Here is a 10,422-nt window from a genome sequence, read left to right as displayed (position 1 = left end):
TCCTCCAGGGGATCTTCCTGACCAAGGAACTAAACCCAGGTCTCCTGCGTTGCAGGCAGATTCTTTACTATCTGAGCCACTAGGTAAGTGCTGTGTTACTTTTTGCTAGACAACAAAGTTATTCTGTTACACACATACATACATTCTTTTTCATGTTCTTTTCCACTATGGTTTATCACAGGATTTATTTTTTTTTAAAGATTTGTTTTGATGTGAACCATTGTTAAAGTCTTTTATTGACTTCGTTACAATATTGCTTCTGTTTCTTTATAGTTTGTTGTTTTGGTCCTGAGGGTGAGGCATGTGGGATCTTTGCTCCCTGGTCAGGGATCAAACCTGAGTCCCCTACACTGAAAGACAAAGTCTTAACCACTGGACCACCAGGGAAGTCCCATTATCACAAGATACTGAATTTAGTTACCTGTGCTATACAGTAGGACCTTGTTTTTTATCCACCCTATATATTGGGTTGGGCAAAAAGTTCATTTAAAAATCCAACCGGCTCTAGTTTTCTCGCCTAGAGAATTCCGTGGTCAGAGGAGCCTGGTGGGCTAAAGTCCATGGGGTCGCAAAGAGTTGCACACGACTGAGTGACTAAGACTCATCTTCTTTGAGCATCCTTTCCTGTTCCATGAGGATTAATGCGTAAAGTTGTAAAAACACTGGCTACCATTTCTTACCAGCACTCTATTTACATTAGAACAACAGTGTTAAAAACAGCAGAGATTACTTTGCCTGGAAACACTCACATGGATTTATAACTCAGGAAAAGTTGGGAAGATTCAGGAGCTCCTGCCAAAGAACAGTTACCAAGCTGCCTTAAGGAGGCAGCACAGGTGGGCTCCTGAGTGAGACCAACTCCACACCCTGCCTTGTCGTGGATCCCCTGGGAACTTGGGCAAAGTGCAAAAAAGAAGAGTTTCCTTACCTTAAAATGGAGCTAACACTACCCGTCGAGCAGAGTTGTTGTCAGAGTCTGACATACACGAGGTACTCAGTTGTGGTTGTTGTTTTATGTTTTTTTTTAATTTTTAAAAAATATTTATTTTACTTATTTATTTGACCTTGTGGCATGCAGGATCTTTGTTGCATCCTGCATGATCTTTCATGGCGGCCGTGCTTGGACTCTCTCGAGCTGTGGTCCTCAGGCTGAAGAGTTGTGTCAGGCAGGCTTGGTTGCTCTGTGGCAGGTGGAATCTTACTTTCTAGACTGGAGATCGAACCTGCATCATCTGCGTTGCAAGACGGATTCTTTTTCTTTTTTTTTTAAATTTTAATTAATTCAATTTTTCAATTGGATAATTGCTTTACAGAATTTTGTTGCTTTCTGTTAAACCTTCAAAAAGGAAGGGATATATGTATGCCTATGGCTGATTCATGTTGAGGTTTGCAAGATGGATTCTTAACCAGGGGACTACCAGCGAAGTCCCCTGTCACTATTATTATTTTGAAGTTGTTTTAGGAAAGGGCATACTTGAACACTCTACAAGGTATAAGTAGTTGCTTTGAACGATGTGACTTTTCCCACTTCACATCTGGGAAAAAGAAGGTTTGCTGAGGGGCAGTTATTCAATCAATAATAATACCTAACAATTCTTGATCTTTTACCATGTGCTAGCACCTTAATTTCCTCCACAATCCTCTGGGTACTGTTATGGTCATTCCCATCTTTCAGATGAGGAAACTGAGGCCCAGAGAAGTCACAGAGTGGCCTCAGTTCATTTAAGCCAGGAACCAGGAAGCCTGGCTCCAGGAAGAAGAAAGAATTTCGGAGGCTGCTTCCCTGCCCTTCTGTAGGGCCTGCCGTCACCTCTGGGGGAATCCCTGGGACCCTGTTGTTAGTATTTGAGCCCTGGAGGAGGAATCTGCATTTCCACGAGCACCCTGAAGTCCTGAGGCTGTCTCCTGTTTGAAAGCTCTGAGCAAGATCCCAGTCCGGACTCCTGGACTCCACCCCAGGCTTCCTGTTTAACCAGGGAAGTCAGACTTGAAGCAGGGAAGACAGGGGTGTCACAGGAGCAGGGGGCCTGGACTGGCCTGGTGCTGTGGCTGGTGAGGCAGGTGAGGCTGGTGCTGCATCCAGGTGGCGGGACTGCCCTTCCCTTGAGAGCTCCTGCCTGAGCGGCTGCTTTGAAGGTTATAGGGGTGGGGGTGGGGGTTCGGGCCGTGTGTGGGAGCCAGGGTGATGGGCATGGCCAACATGTGTGGGCCCCAGGGCTGTGTTCTCTCCCCAGATTCTTCTCTGACGGGCACCTGGAGGAGATACCTCCACAGCAGCCCTGGTGATTCACGTGCTTTCTTTTCTCCAGGAGGCGGGAGGTTAGCACCTTGCAGAGGAGGAGGGGGCGAGCTGAAGTTCACCTTCCAGGGGCTGTGGCAATGAGTGGGTCACTGCAGAGTGGTTTACTGCTGGAGCAGAGCTTCAAAGTGCACAGTGGGAGCTAAGAGTGCCTCCCCGCCCCAACTCAGTGTGAGTGTACTTGCTGGGGTGGGGGGCAAGAAAGAGGGAAAAGAAAAAGGTTTAAAAAGAAAGGCCAATGCATTTCTCCAGATGGAGAAAACATGAGGCTTCTGCCCCAATGTTTGAGAGGCCATCAGTGATCTGTGTGCTGGTTATATCTTTGTAGCATGATAATAAGATAATAAACAACAATTACCTACCATAAGTACTGAATATGCACTGTGTTCCATGTATTACGGTATTAGAGTTCTCCAGAAAAACAGAACCAACAAGATAAAGATGTATTTGTATTTATTATCATAATTTTCAATATTTATTTATTTGGGTCTTAGTTATGGCACACAGGATCTTCACCTGTGGCATGCAAGCTCTTAGTTGCAGCATGTGAGATCTAGTTCCCTGATCAGGGATCCAGCCCAGGCCCCCTGTACTGGGAGCATGGAATCTTAGCCACTGGACCACCAGGGAAGTCCCTCTCATGACTATTATTACAAGGAACTGACTCATGTAATAATGGAGACTGAGAAGTTCTGCCATCAGCGAGTTGGGACCTCAGCAGTGCTGATGGTGTGTTTCCAGCCTGAAACAGCCAGTCTCAAGATCCAAGAGCAAATGTTTCAGTCCGAGTTCAGAGGCAGGAAAAGATGAATGTCCCAGCTCCAGGCAGTCAGGCTGGAAGGAGTTCCCTCTTACTTCAGGAAGGATCAGCCTTTCTAGTCTATCTAGGCCTTCGACTGATTGGATGAGGCCCACCCACACCAGGGAGGGCAATCTGCTTTCCTCGGTTTCCTGAATCACATGTTAATCTCATGTAGAAACACCTTCCCAGACACACCCAGTATAATGCTGGAGCAAATATTTGGATACCCCATGGCCTGGTCAAGTTGACACATAGAGAAATTTAGCTAATCACATATAGAAATTTAGGTACACTCATTCATTCAATCCTCCCAATGATTCTATTAGAGTAACTCATTGTTTTCACCCCCATTTGACAGATGAGGAAAATGAGGCTCAGAGAAGTTCATTAACTTTCTCATAAGCCTCTCAGCAGGTAGAGTGGCACAGTTGAGAGTCAAGTCCAAGTCTTTCTGGTTTGAAAATGGCTGTACTGTACTTCATTCAAAGCCAATCATCCCCCTGCAGGCACCCCTGGAAGCTGCTACCATCCTCCTGATGAAGCATTTGACCTTGACTATTGCATGGTACACCCGTCAAGGTTTTCATTTACAAACAATAGAAAAGACTCTGGCTGATTGAAAAAAAAAAAAAAAGGTGGCAGTGGCAGGGATGTATTAAAAGGCTTTTAAGTAACTCACACAATCACTGGGTGAGCTAGAGAAGAACCACGGGGGCTGCACAGTTAGACAGAGGCCAAGAAAATATCTGGCGTTTTCAGCATCTGCTTTGGCAGGTGGTCCCTGCGTCCCACCCAGACCTTTGAGGTGAAGGCTCACTCCAGACATTGGTAGGGGTTCTGACACCGAGGTGGCAAAAGCCCCTGCACCCACTGAATGGTGACTGAGCGTGCAGAGGGTTTCCCACCTTAAAGGTAAATGTGACGATGGCCAAGGCCATATTGATTGATTGATTGATTTGGCTGTGCCGAGTCTTAGTTGCAGCACATAGGATCTAGTTGCAGCGTGTGGGATCTAGTTCCCCAACCAGGGACTGAACCCAGGTCCCCTGCATTGGGAGTATGGGGTTTTAGCCATTGGACTGCCAGGGAAGTTCCAGCAATGACTGTCTTAATCCGTGCTTTCTCTTGCACGTGCCTGCATGGTTGCAGTGACATCTGCCTTCAAAGCTGCCGGCTTGCCTCCAGAGGAGCCACCTGTGGTTAGTGGGACCCTCGCTGACCATGCAGGGCACACTGTGGGAGAGAGGGCACGAGAGCTTGTGAGAGCTGATCACGAGGGTGCAGTTCTGGAGGAGGTCCCCAGGAAGATGTGACCTCTGCTTTGACCTGACAGCTGGCCCCGGGCAACTGGAGGTCCTTCACCCCGCCCCCGTCCTTGGAATGTGCCCTTTGCTTGTCCTCCCTCCTCCCAGAAGCTGCAGGGGACTTAGCCTTGAGACAGTGATGTGTCCAGACCAACGGACTGTGTCTGCCAGCACCCAGCTGAGGCCTCTGGGTAAACTTTCAAGATTCTCGAGGGCAGGGCGGAGATCTTGTTGTCTTGCAGCCGCTCCAGACTCCATGTGAGTTCCCTTGCTTATTAAACCTGCTGCCTACCAGTTTGAGGTGTCTGTCTCTTTCTTCCAACTTCACCCAGGAAGCTCCCGAGGAGGCGTGTGAACTGCCAGGGCAGAGGCCTCTCACTGCGATTCTGACCAGGATGCAGTTAGCGTCCAGTCATGTCTTTATGGCGTCTTTTCCCTGTGGCAGGAGATCCAGTCGCATCATGTTATTCAGCTGTCATGTCTTGCCCGTCTCCTTTAACCCAGCTCTAATACTTTTAGGTTCTTTTGTCCAAAGCCCAACATTTATTGGCAAAGTCACTTTTAGAAAATAACATAGTTCAGTAGCATTTCAGACTCTCAACATGACCACCTGAACAGCATCGTTGAATCTTTCTGAAGGCGTGGTTCCTTTGGCGCAAAGCAGACCACTTTTTTTTTTTTTTAATTTCATGCTTCAGAAGGTTAAAAAAAAAAAAATATTTTACAAGATTCCCTTTTCTCTTTCCCGGGTGCGCTGAAAACCCTGAGTGCCGTGAACAAGCAAGAAGGAGGCACCTGACCAACAATTTTGAACAGAAAGGCCCTCGTTGCTTGAATGACCAGCTGTATCAGACAATTAGGACTGAGGAGAGTTTAACTCATGAGTCCTCACGACATCCCCTGGGTGCAGTCTGGGAGCACCCCTTCCTCATTCCCCCTCTTCATTGTCCGCATTCCCCAGTGCACTTTAAGAAGCCAGCATGTTCACCTGTGATTGTATTTTAGGAGGAGGAGCTTGTAACAGATGCTCAGGTCTCAGAGGCCCATCACTGGCCCCAGAGTCAGCTTCTCTCTTCTCCCAGCCATTCCGGCATTTGAAAGGAGCATCTGTGTGAGTAAAAACAATACTCATTCCATGAAGGGATTCCAAGTGAAGTCATTCAGCTGGTGACAGATTTAGATGCTCGAAAACAGGCATCACTTTCCTCACATTGACACACACATCCGATCGCCCACTGGAAGGATGGGCAGGATCCGGAGCCATGGAAGACTCCAGATGGGGGAAAACGTGTGCAGACTGTCGTCGGAGCAGCCCGTCAGCATCGTTCTTTTCCCTCCCTCCACCCTCTCCCCTGGGAGGAAGGCCGCTGGGCCTCCCTGCTTGATCTCTGCAGGCTGACTTCAAGCCTATCGAAGGCGGTGGGGTCCTCCCTTGTCAGTCACGGTCGAGTCTTACCTGCCCGTCTAGAGTGGCAATCTGTGTATCCCGACATAATCTTCTCTTGGTTCCTACCAGACCTTGTGTATTCATCGACCCTAAACATGGCTTGTCTGTTCTGTCTCCAGGCCCACATTCGTGTGCTCCTTCCACGTGGAACTCCAGCCCATCAAGGTCCTAGCCTGCCTGCAAGAGAAGACACACATTCTCCTTCCTCCGTGGAGCCTCCTCTGACCCCTTCATGCCTCCTCCCTGGGCCCCAAGCATAGTAGGTGCTTGGTTGTTACTCTGAAGTGAGTTGAGCAAATGAAGGGGGAAACCTGAACTGCTCATTGCCTCCATTACTCTTAGTAACGCTGATTAGAGTCACAGAAATTATAGCACAAGTGGGCTAAGGGACTACCCAGGTCACAGGAGAGTAGACGGTTGCCAAGGGTCGATTCAATTTATTTGAGTTTTATGTGTTCTTATTCTGTTTGTGCTGGGAGACTGGACATAGAGATGAGTGCATGAGGCCACTTGGCCCTGACAAGAACATGATCTTGCTGATGCTGAGTTTGTCCGGGAATCAGAAGTCTGATGTTTGTAAATATTCCTTTAAATGCAAGCATTAAGGATAGAGGTTGTTTGTATAAGTTCTTCCGGAAGAGGGTTGGCAATTCAAGTGTTACACGCTTGTGGCAGAGGCCAAACCGACCTGCTCGGATCCCATGAGGCCCTACCGTGCAGGGTCCATGTCACTGGGGCCATGCCACCTCCCACCACTCCCCCACCCCTGCAGCTGGCTGAATGTTCTCTGCCATCCGTGGTCTTGTTTCATCCCTCCTTGCTGACCACCGGGCAGGAGAGAAGGGGAGCAGGAGCCTCAGGACTGACGGAGCTGGGCTCCCGTGTCATTGACCGGCTGCCCACATGCCAGCTCCTTAGAAGTGAAGGATTTCTGTTAGTAACTGACCTTTGCTTTGGTGTATCTTTCTGGAGCCTGCAGACATTTTTCATGGCTGCTGCCTCATTCAGCCATCGAGGGAGCCTGTAAATTAGGCAGTGAAGCTATTATTTCCACTTTTGGGAGGAAACCGAGGCTCAGAAAGACTACCAGTTTTGGCCACATAACTAGAATGTGGCAGCACGGGAATCAGAGCCTTGTTTTAATGACTGTTCCCGCGCTCTCTCCACTCTACACACCACCTTGTGCAAACAATAAGAGCTTTGTGCCATCCGATGTTCAGTCATCGGCATTAAGCTGGCTTATTGGGTGCTATAATGTGATGATAGCAGTATATCATGCATCTGCATGCTAAGTTGTTTCAGGCGTGTCTGACTCTTTGCGACCCTATGGGCCGCAACCTGCCAAGCTCCTCTGTCCATAGGATTCTCCAGGAAAGAACACTGGAATGGGTTGCCAGTTCCTCCTCCCAGGGATCTTCCTAACCGGATTGAACCCGTGTCTCTTCTGTCTCCTGCATTGACAGGTGGATTCTTTACCACTATTACCACATCTATGTAGATGGCCAGAGTCAAACATACCTGGTGGAACAGAATTTTCCAGTTTTATTTTCTTGAAACAGGTGTATTATGTAGTTCAGAAAAATGTAAAACTATAAAAGAGCATAAAGTGGAAATCTGAAAATCTTCACTTCATTCTGTCCCTATCCACCCCATTTCACCCACACACCCAAAGGTAGCTCACCACTTGTACTACTTTCTATACAAGCTGTTTCGAATGTTTTCTTCAGACCGAGGTTGATTTGAGTCTTTTCTCTTCTGGCATATGGATTCGTTTGGCGATGTGGAGTAGTTTATTCATTTGTCTTTGTTTGTGTGGCGGTCAGGTCTTAGTTGCAGCGTGCGAGTTCTGGACCCCTAATCAGGGATTGACACTGGGCCCCTGCGCTGGGAGCACACAGTGTTAGCCACTAAACCACCGGGGACATCCCAGCGTCATGTGGGTTAGCAAGAAAAACTTACCTATCGAGTCTAGAATCTGACTTTGAGTTCAAACCGAAGGTCTTTTTAAAAAATAATTTTATTTATTTATTTTTGGTTGTGCTGGGTCTTTGTTGCTGCCACAGGCTTTCTCCAGTTGCAGGGAGTGGGCTGCTCACCGCAGTGGCTTCTCTCGTGAAGCACGAGCTCCAGGGTGCACGGGCTTCAGCAGTTGCAGCTCCTGGGCTCAGTGGTTGGGCACACGGGCTTAGCTGCCCCACGGCATGTGGGGTCTTCCTGGATTAGGGATCAAACCCATGTCTCCTGCATTGGCAGGTGGGTCCTTTACCACTGAAACCAAAGATCTTATGGTAAACCCCGGGAGTGGTATTTGTGTATAGTTACAGAATTGGGTTCTTCTTTTTCACCCAGTTGGGAAAGCAATTCCAAAATATTCAAGTGTTGGCAGTGTTCAAACAGCCTTTTGAACAAGCTGAATTCACCCAGGGAATAGTCATGCCTCCTGGCTCAGTCCCTTGAGGACTCTGACCCAGTAGACACCTTCCTGTTGTATTGCCAATGGATGTTTAGCAGGTCCACATTAGGCTTCAGTAAAATGCATGAAATGTGATGTGGTGTTCAAGCTCCCAGCTGGTTTTGAGTCAGGGCGTCACTGTTCTGGTGCAAACTGACAATGACTATGGTGAAACCAGGGACCCCTGGGCAAAACATCTTCTACAGTCCCAGATCAATGCCTGTAACAGGAGCACCTCAAGTAATTTAATTCTGGCTATTTAGTTTCACAAAGGAGGAATTTCAATAGTGCTGAAAGTGACTGGGGAGATAGCAGAAAACATGTCACACAAAGGAAAGGAATAGCACTCACAATGTACCAAAAACATAGCTAACAATGGTTTATAACAAGTGCTGAGACTCCTTCTTCCCTGGGTAATGTCCAGTGGAGGCTGTGGATTGCAATGGAGTTGAGAACCATGTGGAAGGGCAGCAGAGCAGCTGATGTGCCCCAAGGCATCAGCACAGCACAGAAGCAGGATCCCCAAAGTGTGTGTGCAGACATGCACGTGTGTGTGATGCATGTGTGTGCACGTGTGCATGCGTGTGCCGCCACCTCCCGCTGCAGATGGCAGGGATATGGGCAGACCTCACCCTGGGAGCTGAGGAGCTGACCCTCTGCAGGCTGACATGAGAGAGGGTCAAGGCAAAGAGGGCGTCTAGTCTGTGTCTTTTCAGTATCTTGGAAAGCCCTCCCCCAACCTCTGTTTTGTGCTAGGATAAACAGGATTAGAGGTGACTCCTCGGCTCTCAGTCTGCAATTATGTACAAGTCCTTTGCAGCTAGCTCCTCTCAGTCTGCATGAGTGACCAGTGGGGGCCGACTGGGGTGCCCCTCACAAAGGAGGAAGCCCATATCACATAAAACCCCACTGAGAAGGCAGGGGGAGAGGTGGCACAGTCAGAGAAGTCAGTGGAAATGAAGCCTCCAGGACAGAATCCCAAGGGATGGGAAACATTTGCCCTTTTTCAATCATGGAAGCCGGAGTGGGTGGGCAGGCAGTAGTTGGCAGCAGAGGGACCCTGAAAGTTGGGGGGCCCTGTGCCATCGCATCCTGAGCATCACCTGGATGCTTTGGCCACTCTGAATCAGGAGGACAGCTGTCTACATTTCCACTGGGGTCTGGAGAAATTAACAGTTTGAAATTTCCATCATTGGCAGTTTCCAGAAATTCTCAACTTGGATCCATGGACCCCCAACACCAGACATTCTCATTCATTAGAGTGCTCTTTTTTTAACTTAAAAAAATCATTTATTTTGTTTTTGGCTGCACTGGGTCTGTTGCTGCATGTGGTCTTTCTCTAGTTAGGGCGCACTAGCTTCTCCCTGCAGTGGCTTCTCTTGTTGTGGAGCACGGATTCTAGAGCACAGGCTCCGTAGTTGTGACACACAGGCTTAGTAGCATGTGGGACCCTCCTGGACCAGGGATCAAACCCGTGTCTTTTGCATTGGCAGGCAGATTCTTATCCACTGTGCTCCCAGGGAAGCTCCATTTGATGTGCTTTTAGAGAATCCCATGGACAGAGGAGCCTGGCAGGCTACAGTTCATGGGATCACAAGAGTCGGACTTGACTTAGCGCTATCTTTCCTTTCCTTAACAAGCGTCCCAGTTGTCTCCTCTGTAGACAGGCTCTGGATACTTGGAGCACAGAGCCGATCAGAGTGAGACTGAGCCAGGAAAGTCCCCCTGTTCTGTGGGCCTCTTGCTGGTTTCAGTCACTCAGCAACTAGCCCACATTCGGATTAGATAAATCTGGGCTCGAATTCCCACTCCACCACTTTATAACTTGATCAAAGAACCCAGCCTCTCCGCCCTCGGTTCAAGCAATTTGTGTGAGGGGTAAGTGAAGTGATGCGTAAATGCACAGGCATCTGGCGCAAAGTAGGTATCCAAGAAATTTGCATTTTTATTGTTGTTGAGATTAACTTTTAAATGATTCTGCTTGTCTTCATATCTATCGTTTATGCTCTAATGTGTTTTATCCCTTGGCTGTCGTGTAGAGCTTAATCAAATAGACTAGGACATTGATAAATGATGGTGAATCCCTTCCAAGAGTGTCTGCTCTCATTTGGCATCCTT

The 10,422-nt window shown here is 48.1% G+C and overlaps 1 long non-coding RNA gene across 1 annotated transcript in view; it reads left to right on the top strand.

Annotated features, from left to right (window-relative positions):
• The first annotated feature begins 1,970 nt into the window (after window positions 1-1,970).
• The window catches only part of LOC138446600 (uncharacterized), a 29,478-nt gene continuing 21,026 nt past the window's right edge, over window positions 1,971-10,422 (top strand). The window contains exons 1-2 of the long non-coding RNA XR_011259458.1: window positions 1,971-2,061; window positions 5,972-6,136. This is a non-coding gene — a long non-coding RNA (uncharacterized lncRNA). The remainder of the gene's footprint in view (window positions 2,062-5,971; window positions 6,137-10,422) is intronic.

The sequence above is a fragment of the Ovis canadensis genome, chromosome 10, assembly GCF_042477335.2.
Source record: "Ovis canadensis isolate MfBH-ARS-UI-01 breed Bighorn chromosome 10, ARS-UI_OviCan_v2, whole genome shotgun sequence".
NCBI lineage: Eukaryota > Metazoa > Chordata > Mammalia > Artiodactyla > Bovidae > Ovis > Ovis canadensis.
Note: the sequence above shows the minus strand (reverse complement) of the source record. Positions and strands in the feature narration are given on the sequence as shown.